This window comes from Lathyrus oleraceus, chromosome 5, assembly GCF_024323335.1.
Source record: "Lathyrus oleraceus cultivar Zhongwan6 chromosome 5, CAAS_Psat_ZW6_1.0, whole genome shotgun sequence".
NCBI lineage: Eukaryota > Viridiplantae > Streptophyta > Magnoliopsida > Fabales > Fabaceae > Lathyrus > Lathyrus oleraceus.
In genome coordinates this window covers 616,091,278-616,115,314 of record NC_066583.1, presented here as the reverse complement: position 1 = coordinate 616,115,314, position 24,037 = coordinate 616,091,278, and the positions used below count along the sequence as shown (strand labels likewise).

Here is a 24,037-nt window from a genome sequence, read left to right as displayed (position 1 = left end):
GGCCACCTTTCCGAACAAATTTTTTGTAAGAGGTTATCGACTACCTTCTCTAGCTTACATGAGAACCCAAAAAATAAAACAGGTATACATTTAGTCATTTAAGTTATTTTCTTTAATACCTTATATTTCTCATATGTTCCTTTTGTAGATGAGACTGCAACAAAGGGTGACACCAAGGTCGAAGTCCTTTCCAATGCTGGTGATGATAAGAAAAAGAAGAAGCTCAACAGAAAAAAGTGAACTTTTTTTCATTCTTCATACTTTATCTAATTTTTGAAATGGTTCTAATATTTCCTTCATTTCAGAATCGAAAACACAATCCCGACTCCCTGCAACCACCAAAACCAAGAAGAAAAACAAATCTCAAAAGGCTACCACAACACAGGTACATATTTGATTTCTTCTTTGATGGCTTCAATTGACAGCAAAACTAAACCATCTTTTCAAACAGGATACTCCAAGATCCATAGAAATTGTGGCTGAATTCGAAAGCCCATAGGATAGTGAAAACACTATGGTTTTGTCAAGGCCCAAACCGAAGACTCCCTCCAAATCAACTTTCTACAAAAAAAGGTGCAGCCCCCAAAATCATCGTTTGAAAAACAACAACAACCTCAATTAGTGGTCCCTTCAATAAAGTTAAAGGAGCAGAAAACTTTCCTACTGAGGAACCAACCCAGGATGAGCAAAAAAGTTCCCTAATTGAAGAAAATAATCCCAAGGTATTGCTTTGCATAATACATAATTTTACTCTTTGATTTTTAACTCAACTAACCATTTTTATTTTTAGGAACCACTGAAGCCGGATGAAAACATGTTGAATGAAGTAACAGGTATCTCCTATTAGATTCCTTCTGAAACCTTCTCTCATATTCATTGGTCAGACTTTATTGACTTCAGACTCTCTTCTATTCATTTAGAACACAAAGTAACTAATGAAGATACATGTGTCTCACTGAACCAACCCCTGAAGTATAGGTTAATTCTGAAGAATTGTTTCCTCAAAGAGTCGAAGAGTTAGATGACATCATAGCTTCCATTCATGATAATTTGTCTTCCGACCAACCAACAACAAAAAGCCATGAAACATTGGAATAGGAACAAACCATCCCAAATGTTGAAATTGTTCCGACAAAAAAGGAAAATCATCCAGCCACTGTTATAGAGAAACATGCCCAACATGTTGTTCATGATTCATCATCCAACACTTCTTTGATCCGGGAAGAAATTCTTGCCCTTAAGAGGAAGAACCCGACAAAGGCTCTAAAAAGGCTTCAAAAACCGTGCAAGCTTTCAACTGGCTCCAGATCCTCTCAATCCTTTGATGCTTCGTTGGTTGATACAGGTGATGACTCGAAAAACCTCTTGATTTAGCAACTAAAGGCAAGCATATTTAAGGTTGATCTCCTCAATGCTATCGAGGGAAACGCCTGACTTGGTACTGACATTCAAACTTTATTGGCTAAGCTCAACCAACATTGTGTCTTTAATCCTATGGTCCAATTCTAGTTCAACTTTGAATCTTATTTCGACCAAGTCTGTTGGGATATCGAACTTAAAAGAAACAACAATGCTCAACTCCAACAAACAAAAGAGGTTATATTTGTAGCATGGGACGTGAGTGATGCGTCTGAGAAGGAAATCGATATACTCAAATCTAAACTTCAAGAGTACACATACAAGAAAGCTTCCCTTTATGAACAAATTGCATAACATCGTTCCAAAATTCTTGAATTGACCAAAGAAATCGACAATTTGAAAAGGAAGAAAGCTAAAGTTGCCTGAGAGAAGTCATTGCGTACCCAATAAATAATTGATCAGGAGGCCACCAAAGGTGTTGAACATGTTAAAGTTATTTTCAACCTGGGACTTGAAGTCGAATCTCTGGAAGAGACCCATGATCGATTGATGGCAAGGTTCAACTTTTCAAAGATCATGCTTGTAGAGTTAAAATCCAATTTCCCCGTTTAACTTGTACTTTGAATTTTTTTCGCTTTCCATATTTTGATATCTTGTAATGACTTTGCCATTTTAGCACTTTTATGAACATCATTTTGGAACTTTCTCTCCTATATTTATTCTATTGCAATTCTAATTTCCTGTAGCACAGGTTTATATCTTTTCAAGTATTTCCCATTTACTCTCGATATTCAATGATTAGGTGCTAATTCTTCGATCTCATAAGCATTTTTGAAAATGTTTGAATGATTCGAAATGGACCTTCCCAATTAGGAGACCATTTACCCAAAGTCTTATCTCTTTGATCCATAGGTAAAATAACCTTCCACACATAGGCTCCAACTAAAAAGGTTTTTATCGTAACCTTCTTATTGTAGGCCTTAGCTACTCTTTCCTTTTTCCTTATTAAGACATCAAATGCTGCTAACCTTTCTTCATCCAAATCATCCATTTTTTCCGATATTATATTCCAATAGTGATCAGATGGAATATCTCCTTGCCACTGAATTCGCGTTGATGGCAAATATATTTCGACAGGTAAAACAACCTCATGCCCATAAGTCAATCGAAATGGATTTATATTCTTCGCCTCTTTAGGAGACGTTCAACATGCCCATAATACTTGATCCAAGCTTTTATGCCGATTCTTTGGCTTTTTTCCCACATGTTTCTTAATCAAATCAATAATGACTTTATTGGCCATCTAGACCTAACCATTGGCTTGGGCATAATAGGGCGTAGACGTCAACAACGTAATCCTCATCTCAGAGGTGAACTCCTGCATCTTTCGACCAGTAAACACCGAACTTGATTAGTCGTAATGGTTTTAGGAATTCCAAATCTATAAATAATATGTTTATGAATGAACTCTATTACTGCTTCTTGGTTAGCATTAACTAAGGGAATCACTTCTATCCACTTAGTAAAATAATCAATAGCCGCCAAAAATATATTTCTGACTTTTATATGATGATGGTCGTATTTTAACAATTAAACTCAATGCCCAACCTCTGAATGACCATGGCTTCACAATTGCATGTAATTCTCTTGCATGGACATGTTGAATGTCTGCATGTACTTGACACTCTTGACAACCCTTAGTGAATTAGATACAATCCTTTAGCATAGTAGGCCAGTAAACACCTTGTCAACAACAACCATCTCATCTTTTGCCCCACTTGATGGTCACCACATGATCCGCTATGAACATTCGAGACATCTAAATACGCCTTATTTTCACCAAGGCATTTGAGTACAACACCCTCATGTGTCTTTTTGAACAATTTGTTCCTTATGATAACATAACTCAGAGATCTATACTTAAGCTTTTGATCAGTTGATCATGTCGGATTCTCTAAGTATTCGACTATTGATCTTCGCCAATCGATATTAGTCAAATTTTCGACGGCAAAGACTTCAAAAAATTTCAGGATTTGTTGGCCCTAACTTCGTCATTGTTAGATCTGAAGGAGACAACCTTATCGATTTTACTCTTCCTCGTACCTCAACCAAATTCTCTAACTTCTCTTTTGACACTTTGTATCCTGAAGCAATTTGTGCTAATTCATTCGCCTTTTGATTTTCCAGTCGAAGAACATGTTGGATATCCACATAATCAAAGCAATTGATTAGTCAGTTGGCTATAATAAAGTACATGATTAAGTTATCCTTAATATGTTTGTACTCTTTTGTTATCTGCTTGAAAACCAATTCAGAGCCTCCTCTTATCTCAACTCTTTTTACCTTTAAATCTAACAAGATCTCGAGACCAACTATTAAAGCTTCGTACTCAGGCTCATTATTTGAGAAAGAGTCGTTAATTCTATATTTAAACTTCGTCGGGATCTTATAAGATGAAATTATTAAAGTTCCAATGCCTGTTCCATTTCTATGGATGGAGCCATCGAAGTATAACTTCCAAGGTTTTGGATCCAAATAATTTTGAGGTGCCTCGACTATCGCATTATCGACGATAAAGCCAGCGACCACATGTCCCTTCATTTCCTTTAAAGGGACATATGTTAGGGAATATTCTATCAGGGTAAGATCCCATTTTCCAATTCGACTATGCAAAATTGGTTTAGATAACATGTGTTTAATAACGTCGAAATGTAAATACACATACAGATCAACTAGTTTTATATAATGTTTCAATTTCATACAGGAGAAATACAAGCAAAGTCACATCTTTTCTAAGACTATACCTAGTTTCTGCATTGTTCAAGACCCGACTATAGTGATAAATGGCCCTTTCGACACCATTATCATCTTCATGTGCTAACATGCTTCCTATAGTCAAGTCCGACACAAAAATATACAACCTCGTGCATCTATTTCTAATAGGAGGGGACAAAATTGGAGGATTCATTAAGTACTCCTTTATTTCGTTGAACACCCTTCTCCAATCGAAGTAGTGGCGAGAATGGTCGAATCTTGCCACTAAGGTTCGAGATAAACCTCCTTAAAAAATTAATCTTCCCTAATAAAGATTGGAGCTCCTTCTTAGTTGGAGCAGGTTAAGTTTCTATGATGGCCTTAGTCTTAGTCTGATTAATCTTGATTTCTTTTTATGGACAACAAGTCCAAGGAAGTCTCCAGCCCGCACACAAAAAACACACTTAAGAGGATTCATTTTTAGTTTGTGCTTCCGTCTTCGGCACATCTTCATCAGCAATAAAAATTTGGTTATAACCAGAATAACCATCTAGCATACTGAGATATTCAAAACCCGCAGTTGAGTCGACCAACATTTCAGTGACATACATTGGCCGTCTTTTAGGGTTGCTGCATTCGAATCTCCGAAGTCGATGCAAACCCTTAATGTTCCGTTTTTATTAATCATTGGAACAACATTTTCAAGCCATTCGACATGCCTCGCCATCCTTATGAACTTTCTTTTTAGGAGTCTTTCAATCTCCTCTTTTATTTTGCGCATCACCTCTGGTGCGAACCTTCTAGGAATTTGTTTGACCGGCTTTTTCACAGGCTTTATTGGTAGTTTTAACTCCACCAAGTCCCTCCTCAAACTTGGAATTTTGTTATAATCCCAAGCAAAGAAATCTTTAAATTCATGAAGTAATTTAATCACATCTAACCTTAGACTTGGGTTGATGTTGGTGATGATATATGTTGGCCTCTTAACGATTCCATCACCCAAATCGACTTACTTCAATGGATTATGGGGCTACATCTTTGTTACTGATGCGTTGGGATCCTTTTCGAAGCCCAAAGGCTCATCATTGTAGATGAAATATAGCCTTTGGATTTTCAAGCCATCGTCTTCCCCATGTCTAACACCTCTAACTCGTTGCCTTCGATAGCCATATGTGGTATCTTGGCCTCTAAGGCTGCTTTTAGACTATTTTTGGCTACATAAGCTAAAATTCGTTCTAATGCATCAAACTAAGACATCTTCGTCGAATTCGTCCCCCTTCCAATCTGCTGGATGGTGTCATAATACCTTTCACCCATAAGTTCTTTGTCCCATGTAAATCCATGGGTTGGGTGGAATTTAAGAGAGTAAAATGCCTCTCCCAAAGGCATGTATGTAAACCCTACAAGAGTGCAATGTAATATCCTTGATATTCCTCTACATTCTCAACTATTATATCGTTCCTTCATTTCTCTATTCTTTGATGAAGTGGCGAAGGTACTATCCCCACTCCATGTATCCACTCCGTACCAAGGAGCCAGTTATAGACCCCATTATCACATCAACTTGGATAACACCCATTGTCTGGCTTGTTTTTCCTTCGTAATTTGAGAGCATCATGTAATATGGTCTTAATTTCGTGTCATATTTTCCAATCTTCTTCAGCAAAAAGTGGGGCATCAGATTCACCACAACTCCTCCATCCACAAGAATTTTATTCACCGTTGTATCTTCAACTTTTTCCCTCATAAAAAGGGGCTTCAAATGACTTTTCATTCCTTCGCGAGATCTCTCGAAAACTACGTTATGTTTCTCAATTCAGTTGTTATTCATGAAGAAATAGTATACAGATTTGTACTTTATCATTTCCTACTCCTCACAATCCGTTGGTTTAGAAACTTCGATGGCACAATCATACTCCCTTGGGAGTACCAATATGACATTACACAACACATCGAAATCCTCTTCCGACCTCGTCTCAAAAATTATGAGTAACTAATCATCCTACTTAGATGGTAATTCCTCCTTCTTTTTTCCCTTCGACTTAACTTGTTTAGGTGAAAACAAATGTCTTCCCTCTTCTTCTTCCTATGAAATCTTCTCAATGAGTCCTTAACATAGGGTTCTTCCCCATATAGTTACTAGCACCATATGAGCGCCTCTCTGATACCTGGAAATTTTCTCGATAGGTTATTAAAGAGTCTCGAGCCATTTCGATATTCCTCCACCTCTGATTTCCAGACTGATCCTTTCAAACAGGCTTCGACCATCTCCCTTGCGGAGCATTAAATGATGGTACGTAAATGCAAGGCTTGCCTCTCTGGTGGTTAGGAAACTGCTCCTTTTTCTAAGGAACTCCCCTCTTATCGAAATAGACTCATGCTTGCTCCTCCTCCAGTTTTCCTTCTTCTTTTCCTGCTGGGCACTTTCCACTTTCTTTGCAACTCTCTTGTCAAAAATAGAATTGCACCTAGGGCACAACATAACTTCCAAATCCTCAGCTTTGCATCGGTGGAGGAATTAAAGAAAACCTTCGCCAGCCTTATGATAAACAACTTCAATCTCAATGCTCATGAAAGATTCATCCTCTTCCTTCATGTCGAAATCAGTGATCTCAACCATGTTGATTCCTACAAGCTCAGCAACATTGGTTTCCCCGAGTTATAGTGGGTCGGAGTCGATCTTCGTTGGAGCTTTGCCTTTAGTGAACTTGAGTCTTTCGTATTTCAAAGCATTCTAAACAAGATCCTTGAAAATAAAACATTGTGAGGTTTTATGCCCTAGAAAATTATAATATTCACAAAACCCTCGTTTCTTTCTTTTCTCTAATGGCGAAACTTTTGCGCCTGGTGGAACTAGTACCTGGCCACCTACAAACAATAAGTCGAAATTTCATCAAATTTGGTCACATCGAAGGTATAGGCTTTCTTAGGGAACTTATCATTTTTCTCAGGTTCAGAAGGGTTCTTCCCATTTGCAGGTGTAAGCAGTTTACATATATATGGAGGGTTCGAATTTAATTCGGCCATATCAACCTCACTTTATTTGATATGGTCATACTCGATATCTGATATCAAGTCATTGTCTCCCATATCGACATAGGCCATTTGCTCTGTTAACTTTGTTAACTCTGGCTTTCTCTGCCTTCAAGTGTTCGACATGTTGAAATCTGTCCGCTAGCTGAGCCATATCTCTTAGATATTATGTGCAAACTTCTTCCTAATAAAATAATCTAATCCTCCAGCGGCCATTTTTACAAGTTCATGTTCAGAAACTTAAGTAAAGCACCTTGTTTTTAAGATTCTAAAGCTATTAGGGTAGTCATCAATTGTTTCAGCAAATTTTGTTTCACACTCAATAATTCTTTTAGACTGATCTTAGATTTCCCCATATAGAATTGTTCATGGAACAACCTTTCCAAACGAGTCCAATCATTTATAAAATGCGTGGGAATCGTAGTAAACAACGTAAAGGCATTCTTTGTAAGGGAACTATGAAAATATATCATCCTTAAGTTTTCATTATTCACTATGTCCTCCGCCTCATTCAAATATTGAGTAATATGCTCAACTGTCAACTCATTAGTATCACCAGCAAATTTGGTGAACTCATGGGCTTTCCATCCCCTTGGGAGTTCAGTTTGCAAAACATACTTCGAGAAAAGAAACATATAATTTGGCTTCTATAGGCCTATGCTGACACCATTTTGCGCCATTATTCTTTCGACTATGGTTGCAAAATTGTTTTATCCTAACAGATTCTCTTGTCGAACTTGACGAACCACTTGGTCAGCGTCTTGGTCTTGATTCACTACCAAAATTGGTGGTCATTCGGTCTCTTTAGGCCTCCCTTGTTCGATTACCTGGGAAAAAAATTGTTTCCCCTAATTCACCGTGTTTTCCTCACAGGCTATCCCTTTATTTCGAATTTTCTTAACTAATTGAGGTTGTACAATGGGTTAAATCGATGTTGGTGGAGCGCCAAAGAACTCATCCATTTGATTCATTTGAGTTGACAACTGTTGGTAACTCTTATTCGTATTTTAAATCAATAGGTTAAATATGGTACCCATTTGCTAAGTAAGCGTATTAACCATATCATGGTTACTTTCATCCATCTACTATCTCATCGCCATCATAGAATTTGTAGTAAGTGTTGGCGTTGCTTGGGAACCAAGTCCCATCCCTACTTGGGGTTGTATGGTTCGACCAAGGTTGCCTATGGCAGAGCCAGATGCCAATATTGGTGAATATACATTCATAACATTGTTAGTAAATGTCGAAGGGTTAGTATGTAGGCTTTCCATCATTGATGTTGGCATACCATAAGGTTGTTCACACCCTGACACGGGCATTATGAAATTAATGAGAAAATGTCTATAATCCATTTCCATAGTCGGTTTAGGAGTCACTAGGTGACTCTGCATTATCGAAGGGGAAAAAAGCACCCCTTCTTCTGGATTTGATGGCATAATCATCGTTGACGGTATGGCCATCATGCTAGCAATAGAGGCGACTGGTTCAGTTGAACTTGCAGACACCGTGCCTGCCCCAGTGCTATTGATTGGTTATTCTCCATTATTGTTGTTTCTGGGATTAACTATCTTCCTAACTTTTCTCCTCATTGGATTTCTACTTTTCTTTTGGTTATCCTACCACTCCTCAATCTCATCACTCTTACGATATAAGAAGTTTCTTAAATGTATAACTTAAAAATAAGAATTTTTAAAAAAAAGGTATATATTCACAAAAAAAGGTCCCACCGGGTGTGTCATTTGTTTATCGTGAAATTTAGTGAACAAAAACAAGTTTTAATTTACTTAAAGGATTAAACTCGAAAAGATCCAAAACATATTTTGTGTGAATCATGAACTTTAAATTCTTTTGACATAAATGTTGAAATGTGTAGTTTGAAAATAATAACTGAAAATTGAAATGTAGTTTAAAAGTTATGACTGGAATTTAAATTGAAATCGAAATACATAAGAAATAATGACTGAAAATGCAGAATTTATTCAAATATAAAAGGCTTTAATTTGTAAAAAATGGAACGCATGCGTGCATTCTAAAAATGTTTTCTCAATCACATAGATGGTTTGAGTTATGTAGAATTGCATACAACTGCGGACCCATAAAACTTAAAGTTAACACTACTTGTATATTAATCATAGGGTAACCGTCTACAATGGTCGACTACACATAGCATGCCATCTCTTCAATCCCATGCAAATTTCGCCTTCGAAAAGCTTCCATGTATCTTTCAGTAACCGTTTAATCTTATCAATTTACACGTCATTCGACTGCATAGAGAATGTCTTGAAACTCTGAATTTTTCTAAGTCCCCAACTCTTTAATCCTTGTCCGACTGCAATTTCGACCACAGTGACATTCTTTGTCGACAAGTCACATTTTTCAAAATCCTTATGGCCATTATTCACTATTTTGAATTTACACTAAAGTTATTATTACATGATTTTTATCACATTAATACTAGTATTGAAAATTTGAGATAACAGTAGCAAGGTTCTTGGTGGTGGTGCTACAACGCTTGAGTTGGAGGTTCCACGGTTTATGTTATGTAGTATTTTTTAAAAGAATTTGAGAGTTGTGTTGAGTGGTGAGAATGAAGCTTTTTATGGTGTTGTGAGGGAAATATGTTGTTTGGTTGTTATGTGTTTTGGTTTGTATGGGTGGGTTTTTTTGTTGTTGTGAAGTTTGTTGGTTTATGAGGTTAGATGGAAGAAGGTGTTATGGTAGTGAGTTGTTTATGAAGTGTGAAAAATGATGTGTGTTAATGGTTGTTGTTATGAAATATGGTGGTTTTATGAAGTAGAAGATATTGTTGTGAATGAATCGTTATTGAATGCTGATAAAATGGTGAAGGTAATGTTGTTTTTTGAGTAGAAAAGAGAGATTATGTTAAGAGGGAGTGGATATTTGTGTATGTGGGAAGAAGACAGAAGTTGGTTATGTGAGGAATCAAAGATGAAGATAGTGAAAATGTATCCTCTTTTTTCTCAACTTTTTCTCTACTTCATTTGATTTCTGAAATTGAGAGAGTGAATTGAGGACAAGTGGGTGTCGGGTCTCACTAAAATGGTGTGTGTCTCTCCATTTTTTTCATCAGTAATAATATATGCATGTCACCTAGGGTTGCTAAAATTCAATAAATGCCTCCTTGGAGTGTCACTTAGTGTAAAAAAGTTAGAAACAAATTAAATTAAATAAAATTACATTAACATAAATAATCAAAATTAACTCGAAACAAAAACATAGAAATTTCTAATTATTTATTTCGTACACTTGGGCGAAAAAATAAAAATAAAAGGACTCAAAATGAATAAAAAACCGGGCACAAAAATACTTGAAAAATTAAACTGGGTGCACTAAAATGACCAACACGAAATAAACTTCTGGAAAATAGACAGTTTTTTTATCAAATCTTAAAGTAAAACATAATCGGTAGAACAAGCTGATCAAAGTGAGACCAAAAAAGGAGCCGAAAAATAAAACGAGCATGCTAGGTTAAACTACATGAACTGTAGATCAATAAAACTGAAGTCTGCAAGCTCGATTTTAAAAAAAAATTGGCCACTAATTTCATGTACTTTTGAGAAACGATTCGACCGATCAGTCTGTAGATCTGATAATTTATTATGGTTGACATTTTAGGCGTGATGCAAAATGAAATGCATGTATGCATTGGTTTATTGAATGAGAGGAAAATTGGGGTATGACAGTGGGTAATGGCATGTCTCTGGGTGATCCGGTTTGATGATCATCTTCCCCTTAACCCAGTGTGACAATAGATGTGGACGACTTCCCTTGGGAGGCCTGTCTCATTGACCAATGCGGGGAGAGGTCGAATATCCCTCCTCCTTTGGGACAGTGATGTTGGTCAGGAGTATGGGATTACATGGTAAGATAACCCCATCCATTTTTTGATATTCTAATCAACTTTAGGTCCATAGCTTATTCTTCTTGATATATCGCCCCAGAATAGTAGCGGCAAGTAGTTAATCAGTAGGTTGTCACTGAAATCAACTGCTTCCCCGAGGCTATTAACCTAAGAGATATAGAAAGGGAGCAGTTGAATAAGCTTGCTCTATTCCGACTTACTGGACTTACCCTGATGAGGATCTGGATGCAAGTCTAAGATCCTTTAGTACCCATGATAGGCGCCCCCAATGTTTATTTTATGCACGATGTTATTATGAACTTATCATATATTGTGATGTTGTTTCTGTAAGTACCCCAACAACGACGGAGAGTACAGACGATGTTAGATTGGAGGGAGGATCGTGAATCTCCGACCTGGCCTTCATGGTTCTTGCCTTTAGACCTCGACATAAACCTAGATCTGGATATAAATTCTTCATTATGTTGTTTTGTGGAGCTTCTAACAGAATCAAAGATTTGGATTTCGAAGAATGGTCGTTGAAACGATAATCGTCTAAATCAAATGTGATGGATCTTCGCATTCCACTTTGAACACTCTTGATTTAGTGAACTGAAGAGGTTGCGAATCATAAATTGGAGATCTTGATATGAAATCGTAAGAATATAAATCTAGAAGTTTTATGTTCGCACTATGAGGTTGGAGAGTGAATGTGAATTCGTGAAAATCGTAGGAATCAGAAATTGATTCCAACATAATGTGTCATTATTCCGTTCGGGAATCAGAAATGAATTCAATTGGAAAACTGGTGATCTTGAACGGTTGCTTCGATCTCCTTTATGGCAGCGCGGACTGGAATATAGTGAAAATGGAGATCGGGAATTATACCTTGCACTCAGCGTGTGAACTGACTTTTATACCTCAAACCAAATAAAATAGATTTGAGATGGATTGAGTCTTGGTCATTTAAGCCTTTAATCGATCCAGATTAGAAACAATGAAAAGTTACTATATATATATATATATATATATATATATATATATATATATATATATATATATATATATATATATATATATATATATATATATATATATATATAATCAACTTTGTCTAAATTTATGTATTATAATTTTTTGTGTTCTTCAATAAATTGAAAAAAGATAAATATTTGAAGATGAAAATGATTTTAATTTTTTTTTGAAAAGTTTATTAAAAATAATGAATATTATTTAGGTCTAAAACTACACTTAAACAAAAAAAAATTATTAATTAAAAATATGTTATTCAATACTAGTGTCCAAACATACTCTTTTGTACCTGTTCGTTAGGATTTTTTTAAAGAACACACATGTGAAAAATATAAATAAATATTTTTTTTATTTCTTTTTAATTTATATTATTTGTGTAATGAACTTGATGATTAGACTTTATAAATGGCGAAATAAAAATATTATATAAATTGTGAGAAGTTACCATTATTTAATATTTTTTTAAAAATATTGAGAAATTATTCATTTATAAAATAATTTTAATAGAAAAAAAATAAAAAAAATATTTTTTGAAAGAAAAATATATCATCTCAAATTCTCCAATCCCCTAAATATATTGTCCTTTGTATATAGTTAGATAAAAACATTAAATATTTCAAAAATAAAATAGAATATAAAATTATCGATAAATATTAAAGCAGTTTGAACTATGACCAAAACTGATAATAAAAAACAAACGAACATGAGTAATTATCCAATACATCATTAATTCATTAGGCATAAATTACATCATTAATTCATTATCCAATATACATTCCCCACCTGACATTATTACATTAACATGTTATTAAAAACAAACAAACATAACTATAACATGGTGAGGGTTTTATTAAAGTTTTGCCTCTTAAAAAAAATTACAATTGGACCAGCAATAAACACATGACAGGAACATCCTAAGACAATACTATTAGCACCCCTCACTTTTTTGTTCCAACCATAATCGTTTGCCAATTCAATTTTTTCTACTTGTGAACATTCTCATATGCATTTTACACCTAACTACAACCAAAAATTTTGCTTCCAAAAGTCATTGTCATTATACGCCTACGTTTTCTACATCACAAAAATGGTACTACTCGGCATGTATTTACCAATGTTTATATATAGTTATTTATAAGAATGAAATTAAATCTAGAAACTAAAGTTGAATGCCTGAAATATTATATAAAATATCAATTTTTATATTAATCTTTTAATTTTTTTTAGCTGTAAAATTATTTATCATAATTTTATAATTAGGCAATTCTAACACTTCAATTTCATTGAAAATTATCATGTCTGATAGGACCCTTTTCTATCATTAAATCTCTAAATTTTTCATCAATATTTTTTCATAGTTCGGGGTCATCAATATTTGTAGGTACTTCACTAGAAGTGTTATTATGCTCAACATTCCCTTCTATTTCTATTTCTAAAATATTATCTTCTAGTTCTTGATCAAAATTATGACTATTTATGTCGTCATTATTATTTATATGTGATTGTTCTATCACATTTTCAATATTGTCAGTATCATCTCTAGGTGGTTGCTCTACACCGTTGTCAGTATTATCTAACCGTGATTGTTCTATCACATTTTCATCTATTAAACTTGATTTTACGTCCTTTTTATGAACAATAACAAAATAAAAATCAAAATAAAAATAAAAATAATTTTTCAACTTTTCGTTTTTTCTTCAGTTTTTAAAACCAGATTCATACTTTCTATTTGACATTTTTTTTTGTAAATAATCAAAATAAAAATAATAATTAAATATTAAAGAAATTACTCTAAAATAAATATAGAAAAAGATAATCGATAAACAAAATGACAAAACTTGGAATTGGAAACGGACAGAGATGAAAGGCTTTGACGCTCCGTACGCGGGACGCCGGGATGTATGTTGTTTATAGGTGTTCAGAATCCAGACGATGTCAAATTCAGAGAGGTTGAGCCGCAAAGACAATGTTTGATCAATAGACAATAGGTTTCAAGGGAAGGAGAAGAAGAATTTTTTTATGAACAGAACTAGTAAAGGACCCGTGCGTTCGCACGGGTCGCGCAAGTGCAATAATTTATTTTAAAAAAATTAAAATATAATATATTTTTTTGTTTATATATATATATATGGTTGGATCAACGTACACAAATTTATTGCATAAGAGTTTTTTTTAATGTAATGGATGTTAAATGATCAATGAATGAGTTCAAAAAATTTCCACAAATAACTTTTTTCAGTTTGGGACATAATAAAGTAAAACATTATTAATTTATAGTAATATAATTTGCTTAATTTTTTTGTATACTATATTAAGGAAATAATCAAAAAATATAATACAAAAATATTTTTACAATTTATTGGTATATTGATATATAATAAACATTCCATTGTTAATGTTATGAATAAACATTCCATTTATCATTGAGATTTTGGACATAAGAAATAAAAATATATTTATTTAGTAATGGATGAAATTTTCCAATCTGTTACTAATTTGAGGTATAAAAACGCAAATATTAACCTTCATAATAAATGATTATTTAACCAAAATACATAAACCATGTAAAAGAAATACCAGAACCTCATTTGTTTTAAAATATAGTAATGAATACTACCAAATGTTGAAATTAATTGCAATTGATACAGTAAGGTTTAATGCAACAAAAGATATTGAAACAAAAGGTTCACAATTTTAGTTAAAATTGTGAGAAATAAGTCCAGCAACAAAAATGATTTAACTTCGTACAATTCTTTGGTCCTTAAAAAACTGGGTTTATACAAAACCTGCCCGCAACCTTTTAGGAAGTGATGATTCATTACCCTGTAAAAAACAATTACATCCATATAAACAAATGTTAAAACATAATGTATATTTTATACAACTCATTCAATAAAATTCTAATAATAAACAACGACATTTGTTGATATAATATAACTAATGAAAAACTTACGTTTTATAAGTTTTCAAAAACTTCTTTGAACAAGACGTTTGTTGTAGAATTCAATGGATGGTTATCCTTGTCATGGATTAATATCTTAAGCCCTTTTTTACTTTTGACCCTTGATATTGCAACATATATGTCATACGGTGAACTGACTTAGTGTGCTTTTGCTTTGTAAAGCAAATGTCGCGGTTAGCAAGAGTCGCCACCGACTTTTCTTTTATCCAATAAGGAAAGGCGGAAAAGAACAGGAAAGACCTTAATTAGATTTTGGGTTCGGGAGGTACATTATACAAAGGGAAGGTGTTAGCACCCTTTGTATCCATGGTTATCCATGGGCTCTTAATTGCTTGATCACTTATATTATTTTTCTTGTCTGAAAAAGTGTTTGTGAATTGTTTAGAAATTGTTCTGAAAAGAGAATTTAACTTTGTAATGATTCTTGTATGAATGTATGCAAACTGGTTATCTCGTTTGGTTTTGAAAGTTGTTTAGAAAAATATAACTCGGTAATGATGAATGTATACCAAGTGGTGATTTTCTAAAAGATGTTTTTGAAAGGTGTGAGGTGTGAAAAGTATTTTAAGTCGTGAGTAAGCAATTAAGAGTTATACCTTCCTAGGGTCTTTATGGGCATTTCCTATCCTTATGAGGGTAAAACTGTCCTTACTATTGAGAAGTAAGTAGTCTTGTCCTTTTGAATTTAAGGGTCATCGTAGGGTCATCGTTAGGTCATTGAAGGCAACATTTGTAAGGATACCTTAGCATGCGGAGGGACGATCATCATTTAACCGTAGGCTACAACGAAGGGTCATCGAGGGACAAAATCATATATTCTAAGGCAACATCCGAGGGACTATGATTTATTTTAGAGGGACATGATGATTTAATCGAAGGGTCTTTGCTAAGTGTATCCCCACATTCGCGGGACATGACCATAATACCGTAGTCGTAGGGTAACAAAGAGAGGTCCAAGATCACTTATTTAAAGACAAAGTTTTACAATTAATTAGATGGCCGTAATCGATTAAGTAATTAGGTCCACATTAACATCGATGAAATCAATACATTAAAATCAACTAGAGAATTTAGGATGAATCTCCACATTAAAATTAAGTAATTCAGAATCCATCTCCAAAGGGATATCCCACACATATGATGGAATACCTAGCCGGCCGTTTCCTCGGGAATATGTAAGCCTTTACACAATTCAGCACACGGGTTAGAGCATCGAGATAAAGTACAATTGAAAATCGCACCACAAAATAAACACAACAGTCATAAAGTCAGGCCAAATAAAGCAGAGTTATAATGAAGTTTGATTAGACAAACATAAGGCAGAACAGAAAAGAAACAAAACAGCCACTGTCTCGTTCGCTCCTGCTTCGCCTAGCGAAGGCTTAGCGAGTGCTCGCTACAAGCTCGCTTAGCGATGTGCTAGCGAGCGACTGCTGGTTTTGAATTTGATAGCAGCATGGTCTCCGGAACCCTGAACTTTGTGGCATTGAATTACAGGAATAGCATGGACAAACATTCAGGATATTCAAGCATATTTAAATTCGCATGTGAAATCAAATTACATATCCGAAAATTTAATCATGATGCCTTATGTATGTAGAGATTATCGATTAAAAGCATAAAACATTAGAGATACGCAAACCTGTTTGCAACCGAGCTGCGATGTTGAAGGGACTGACCACTCTTGGTATCGGATGGAATTGGGCGGCGGTAGCTTCGGAGCGGAGGAGCGGAAGAGCGGCCTTCAGGGTTTCTTTACTCGGAACTCTCTAAGGTAGCCTCCAGGGTTTCTGTGCCAGGGTTTCTGTCCGTCTTCGCCTCTGTCCCCCTCTTTCTGACTGAAGCTTGGCTATTTATAATGCTCTTGTTGTGACCTAATGGGCTCAGAGTGAAGCCCGAAAATTCTGATGTTCGCAAGCTTCGATAGGCGAAGGAGTTGCTCGCCTAGCGAGCCAACTAGTTTGGGCTTTTACTGGATCTGATGCTTTGCTGGGGCGAGTGTCATAACGAAGTGTTCGCTAGGCGAAGGAATTGCTCGCCTAGCGAGCAAGCTAGTTTGGGCCATTTTCTGGATTGGGCCTGTTGTGAGCTGGGCTTTTGTCCCTTTAAGGTTAGTGCCTTGCAGAATAAGTCGGAGTACTTCGAGAAATGTTTTGCAATATTAATGGGCAAATTTTGGGGTATGACAGCTGCCCCTGTTCAATATTCTTGAACCGAGAGAGTTAGGATGGCAAGTATGCCGTTCGTGGTCTGGAGGTGGAAGATTATTGAACACTAGAATGCCCCAAAAATTTGCACTTGTCAATCGGGAGGTGGGCTTAACGATGTCATCCAGGAAGTTTGATGATGGGAGCTTCAAATTGTGTCGTACGTTAGACGATATCTGAAGACATGGGTGTCATACCGGGTCGTACGTTAGACCGTATAATGAGTCCTCCATTATGCTGTTGACTTCGTTGGGGAGTCAGAGTGTGTTACACGCTGCTGGGGATAAGGGATCAGAATGGATCATATGCTAGACCGTATCTGAATACCAGAGTGAGTTGTTCATCAGGCGGATGACTTTGCCGAGGATGAAAAATCAGAATGGATCGTACGCTTGATCGTCTCTGAGTTGCAAAATGAGACCTCCATTAAGCGGGTGATTTCACTGGGGATAGAAGATCAGACCGGATCGTATGCTAGATCGTATCTGACTTGAAGATCCAAATGGGTCTTATGCTAAACCGTATTGGAGTTGCAGGATGAGCCGTCCGTTAGGCTGTGTCTGATGATGAAAGGGGGTAGTCGTACGCTAGACTACACTTCAGAAATGTACCGTACACTAGGTAGCATCTGAGGAGACGAAGGTCTAACTGGGTCGTACATTAGACCGTATCTGAGCAGAATAAGCCGTCCATTAGGCTGAGTCTGATGATAAAAGGGGGTAGTCATATGCTAGACTACACTTCAGAAATGTACCGTACACTGGGTAGCATCTGAGGAGATGAAGGTCTAACTGGGTCGTACATTAGACCGTATCTGAGCAGAATGAGCCGTCCATTAGGCTGAATCTGATGATAAAAGGGGGTAGTCATATGCTAGACTACACTTCAGAAATGTACCGTACACTAGGTAGCATCTGAGGAGATGAAGGTCTAACTGGGTCGTACATTAGACCGTATCTGAGCAGAATGAGCCGTCCATTAGGCTGAATCTAATGATAAAAGGGGGTAGTCATATGCTAGACTACACTTCAGAAATGTACCGTACACTAGGTAGCATCTGAGGAGATGAAGGTCTAACTGGGTCGTACATTAGATCGTATCTGAGCAGAATGAGTCGTCCATTAGGCTGAATCTGATGATAAAAGGGGGTAGTCATATGCTAGACTACACTTCAGAAATGTACCGTACACTAGGTAGCATCTGAGGAGATGAAGGTCTAACTGGGTCGTACATTAGACCGTATCTGAGTTGTTGAAGGTCAGAATGGATCATACATTAGATCGTCTCTGAGTTGAAGGAGTCATATGTTGAGCTGAATCAGAATAAACCGTACGCTAGGCTATATCTGATAGTATTTGTATATGGTGTATTTGCAATAAATGTCTGGGATGGGCTTATAGATGCCATCGTTATGAGGATGTCAGAATGAATGTTGACATGGAGTATATCTGAAAGATGTAGTTGAATCCTGAATGTAATTGATAAAGATGTCCGTCTGAATGGACCTTTGTTCTGATTGTATCAAGAGGATAATTGACCTGAAAAATAAAGTTAGCTTCATGCCATGAGATGCAAATGTTGTATGCATGCGTGTGCTGTGAAATGATGTAATGAATGAATTATGCGTCTGAAATAAATGCGAACATTGTATGCATGTATATGTTATGCAATGATGTAATGAATGCACTATGCGTCTAAAACGTTCTTCCAGGAGACTCTACTGGGGAAATAAATCTCAGTCTGCTGGTCGGAGATATTTGTATTGATGATCCTTCCTTAGCCGGGGATACTTGATTTATGTCTGACGATGGAAACACTCAACAGAGCCTGGCTAGGGCTGGAAGAGATGACCAGTCTGTCTGGTAATGCCAACCTCTTCTGGGAAATAGCTGGTTTTTGTTGGGGAATAGAATTAGCAACGGATTCATTGGGAAGCGTGATTAGACCTTCTCCTCGATCCTGAAGTCGTGTAGTAATTGCTATTGCTATTCTAGGCATGCATTTTTGGTAAACATTGATCATATTCAGATGCATAAATCAATTCAAATTAAACCAATGGACGTTTACGCAAACAAAACAGAAAAGTAAAAACGAAATCATCTTTTTGGAAATAAAATTGTATTGGTTTGAAAGAGGGCCCGTAAACAGGTAATTTGTGTACAAGGAGACAGAAATCCTAGTAAGAGGAAATTGTCAGGCAAACAAAGAGGAAGCTATGCAAAAAAAAGTCCTATCGATTCTAATTCCACTACTCTCATTATGTCTTCAAGCATCTCATCTCCTGCTGTCGGATAGAAGTGATTAGCTTGTTCAGTCCTTTGAACTTGGGTGAAGCTGACTGGGAACAGGACATAGTCATACGCTTTAATCCCTAATTTTTGCCTGGACCGCCTTTTCAGGTTTTCAGTCCATCAGGATACCCTTTTTTGCCCAAGCCGCCTTTTCAGGTTTTCGACTTGCCGGGTGTACATTTTTATATGTTTATCCCTAATTTTTGCCCGAACCCTTTTGGTTCGCCAGGATGCCTTTACTTTTGCCTAGATACGTCGACCTAGCGGGTCTCTTTTATGCGTAGTATTTTTTAACTATGTTCGCGTTCACAGGAAGCGGGAAATCTTCGCCGTCCATTGTAGCAAGTATCATGGCTCCACCAGAGAATACCTTCTTAACTACAAATGGCCCTTCGTATGTGGGAGTCCATTTACCTCTGGGATCACCTTGCGGTAGAATGATACGCTTGATCACCAAGTCGCCAATTTGATATACCTGTCTCTTGACCTCTTTGTTAAATGCCTGGGTCATGCGCTTCTGATATATCTGCCCATGACAAACAGCCGCAAGTCTCTTTTCATCAATCAAATTTATCTGATCGAGTCGAGTCTGAATCCATTCATCTTCATCTAAGTCTGCATCTTTCATAATTCTTAGAGAGGGCATCTGAATTTCCACTGGTAAAACGACTTCCGTTCCATAGACTAAAGAGAAGGGAGTTGCCCCTGTCGAGGTGCGCACTGAAGTGCGATAAGCATGGAGAGCAAAGGGTAACATCTCATACCAGTCTTTGTATGTTACTGCTATCTTTTGTATGAGCTTCTGGACATTGTTAGCAGCCTCCACGGCGCCGGTCATCCTTGGCCGGTACGGAGAAGAGTTATGGTTTTTTATTTTGACTTGCGTGCAGAGTTCAGTTTAGTACCATTATCAGTGATAACTCTTTCAGGAGACAACAGGTTTCTTGAATAGACATTTGATAGAATCCATCTTAGAAGTCAATAAAGTGGTATGATTCAACATATACTGTCTTAGTCGGCGAGCAGCCTAAGCCAAAGCACAGCAAGCTTTCTCGAGCTATGAGTATCTTGTTTCACAGTCGGTACCTTTTGCTAAGGCAGTATATGGCATGCTCTTTTCGACCAGACTCGTCATGTTGCCCCAACACACACCTCATTGAATTTTCTAACACGGTCAAATACATGATTAGAGGTCTTCCTTCAACTGGTAGCATCAGAATTGGAGGTTCTTGGAGATACTTCTTGATTTTGTCAAAAGCTTCTTGGTATTCATCATTCCATACCATCTCTTGATTTTTTCTCAGTAATTTGAAGATGGGTTTGCAGGTAGCAGTCAAGTGTGGGATGAATCGGGCAATGTAATTCAAGTGTCCCAAGAAACCTCTGACTTCTTTCTTGTCTATTTCAGTATCCAGATTTACAATTTCGATTGATTCCTCATGCGGCTGTATAGTCTTTTCTTCTTGCAGTAGTCTGGCAAGTTCTCCAGGGAATTCACAATCTTCCTCGCTTCCATCCTCGGCTTGGTAGATCGGATTTTCAAAGTCATAATGAACAGTAGCAGAATTATTATCCACAGGATCCAGAGTGGCTATGGATCTGCAATTTGTTACGTGAGTGTGTGCAAGAAAACATAGCTTGTTTAAAAGATGACAGGAAAGATAAAGAGCGTAATATTTGAATGCAAAAAGCCCATTGATTTATTGAATATGAATATGCTTATGAAATGACAAAACCCTTAACAAATTAGCTATTGTGCCCCGGGCATAGACACAATGCTTTAAGAAGTTTAATTGTAAAAACTAAAAAGTTGCAACACTAAAATAGGCAATAACAATTACTCCTGACTAAATGAAATCGGGATAGTGTCTTCAGCCTTCCAATTATTGAGTCCGTCACCAATTGTTGGGAAAATCCAGCTATCCCAGTCACAATCGTTATCAGCATCTTCCACAGCATTGACAGTCTTGTCATGATTAGGCAGGGGGGCAGTGATGACATTAGGAGTCTCAGGAGGATCCAATTCAAATTCTCCGGCGTCGATCATATCCTGAATTTTATTCTTCAACGACCAACAATCGTTTGTATTATGCCCGGGGCTATCGGAGTGATACGCACACCTGGCGTTGGGATTATAACTAGGAGAAGTAGTGTTGGGTTTTGCAGGAGGATCTCTGAGGGTAATTAAATTTGCTTTTAGCATACCCTGCAGTGCTTGTGCTAAAGTCATATTGATCTTCGTAAACTGCCTTCTTCCCGGGTTAATGTGCCTCACAGATTTCTTGTCTTTTTTCTTCTCGAGCAAGAGAGCCTTCAGTTCTTCCTGCCCCTTGGATAAGTTCAAGATCATCTCCTGGAGTTGAGCATTCTGAGCATGGAGATCTTTGACAGTTTGTCCGAGGTCCATTTTTCTATTTGCATGAAAACCGTGAGAACATTGATCCCTTTAGAACACCCGTTATGCAATGTTATGCTATGCAATGTATGAAATGTTTTCAAGGACTTTTGGAATTTAATTTTTTTTTTTTTTTACAAAATAGAGCAAAGTTAAATCCCTAAGTCCTCGAAATGGTTAGTTCAATGCCATGATGTTATGATGATGTTATGATGTTAAGTAAATAACAAGCACAAGCAAGTCACACAACCATCATTCCTAAGTTTTAAGGCTTGCATGAGTTCCATAGGTAAGTACCATCCCCACTGAAGTTTGGTTGGTTCAACCTGTCCTAGAATAGTAACCGGGTTCTAGAAGGATCTCAGATCATCGACCTTTCTTTAAGTCCACTTCAGTGCAACGCCAAGTGGTTGACCAAAGCTTCCCTAAAGTCCAATCTCAAAGAGTGTAGTATCGAGTCTCAACCAACCCCAGTCGGAACCGAAGTCAGTTATCTCACTACTTTCTAATGGCTAGGATGAGTCAATTAGGGTTCTAAAGGTCTGGTTAATGCTTTGATGACACCACGCGAATGCCAAAATTTTCCTCAAGTAAACATGAGGAACATCAGGACATCCAAAGTGTCACATTAACCATAGCCATCATTTTAACCATTCCAGTATACGCCGGATAGTCGCGATGATCTATTGCTACTTACCTAAGGCACACTAGATCCGGGTGTAGGATCTTTCACTCAACAATACCCTTAAAAGAAGGAACAGTTTAAAACATAAATGATTTTTAAGGTGACCTCTCTCTTTGTAAGTCCCCAGCAGAGTCTCCAGTTCTGTCATACGGTGAACTGACTTAGTGTGCTTTTGCTTTGTAAAGCAAATGTCGCGGTTAGCAAGAGTCGCCACCGACTTTTCTTTTATCCAATAAGGAAAGGCGGAAAAGAACAGGAAAGACCTTAATTAGATTTTGGGTTCGGGAGGTACATTATACAAAGGGAAGGTGTTAGCACCCTTTGTATCCATGGTTATCCATGGGCTCTTAATTGCTTGATCACTTATATTATTTTTCTTGTCTGAAAAAGTGTTTGTGAATTGTTTAGAAATTGTTCTGAAAAGAGAATTTAACTTTGTAATGATTCTTGTATGAATGTATGCAAAGTGGTTATCTCGTTTGGTTTTGAAAGTTGTTTAGAAAAATATAACTCGGTAATGATGAATGTATACCAAGTGGTGATTTTCTAAAAGATGTTTTTGAAAGGTGTGAGGTGTGAAAAGTATTTTAAGTCGTGAGTAAGCAATTAAGAGTTATACCTTCCTAGGGTCTTTATGGGCATTTCCTATCCTTATGAGGGTAAAACTGTCCTTACTATTGAGAAGTAAGTAGTCTTGTCCTTTTGGATTTAAGGGTCATCGTAGGGTCATCGTTAGGTCATTGAAGGCAACATTTGTAAGGATACCTTAGCATGCGGAGGGACGATCATCATTTAACCGTAGGCTACAACGAAGGGTCATCGAGGGACAAAATCATATATTCGAAGGCAACATCCGAGGGACTATGATTTATTTTAGAGGGACATGATGATTTAATCGAAGGGTCTTTGCTAAGTGTATCCCCACATTCGCGGGACATGACCATAATACCGTAGTCGTAGGGTAACAAAGAGAGGTCCAAGATCACTTATTTAAAGACAAAGTTTTACAATTAATTAGATGGCCGTAATCGATTAAGTAATTAGGTCCACATTAACATCGATGAAATCAATACATTAAAATCAACTAGAGAATTTAGGATGAATCTTCACATTAAAATTAAGTAATTCAGAATCCATCTCCAAAGGGATATCCCACACATAAGGTGGAATACCTAGCCGGCCGTTTCCTCGGGAATATGTAAGCCTTTACACAATTCAGCACACGGGTTAGAGCATCGAGATAAAGTACAATTGAAAATCGCACCACAAAATAAACACAACAGTCATAAAGTCAGGCCAAATAAAGCAGAATTATAATGAAGTTTGATTAGACAAACATAAGGCAGAACAGAAAAGAAACAAAACAGCCACTGTCTCGTTCGCTCCTGCTTCGCCTAGCGAAGGCTTAGCGAGTGCTCGCTACAAGCTCGCTTAGCGATGTGCTAGCGAGCGACTGC

The 24,037-nt window shown here is 36.8% G+C and overlaps 1 pseudogene; it reads right to left on the bottom strand.

Annotated features, from left to right (window-relative positions):
* Positions 1-14,996: 14,996 nt before the first annotated feature.
* The window catches only part of LOC127082427 (uncharacterized), a 30,759-nt pseudogene continuing 21,718 nt past the window's right edge, over positions 14,997-24,037 (bottom strand).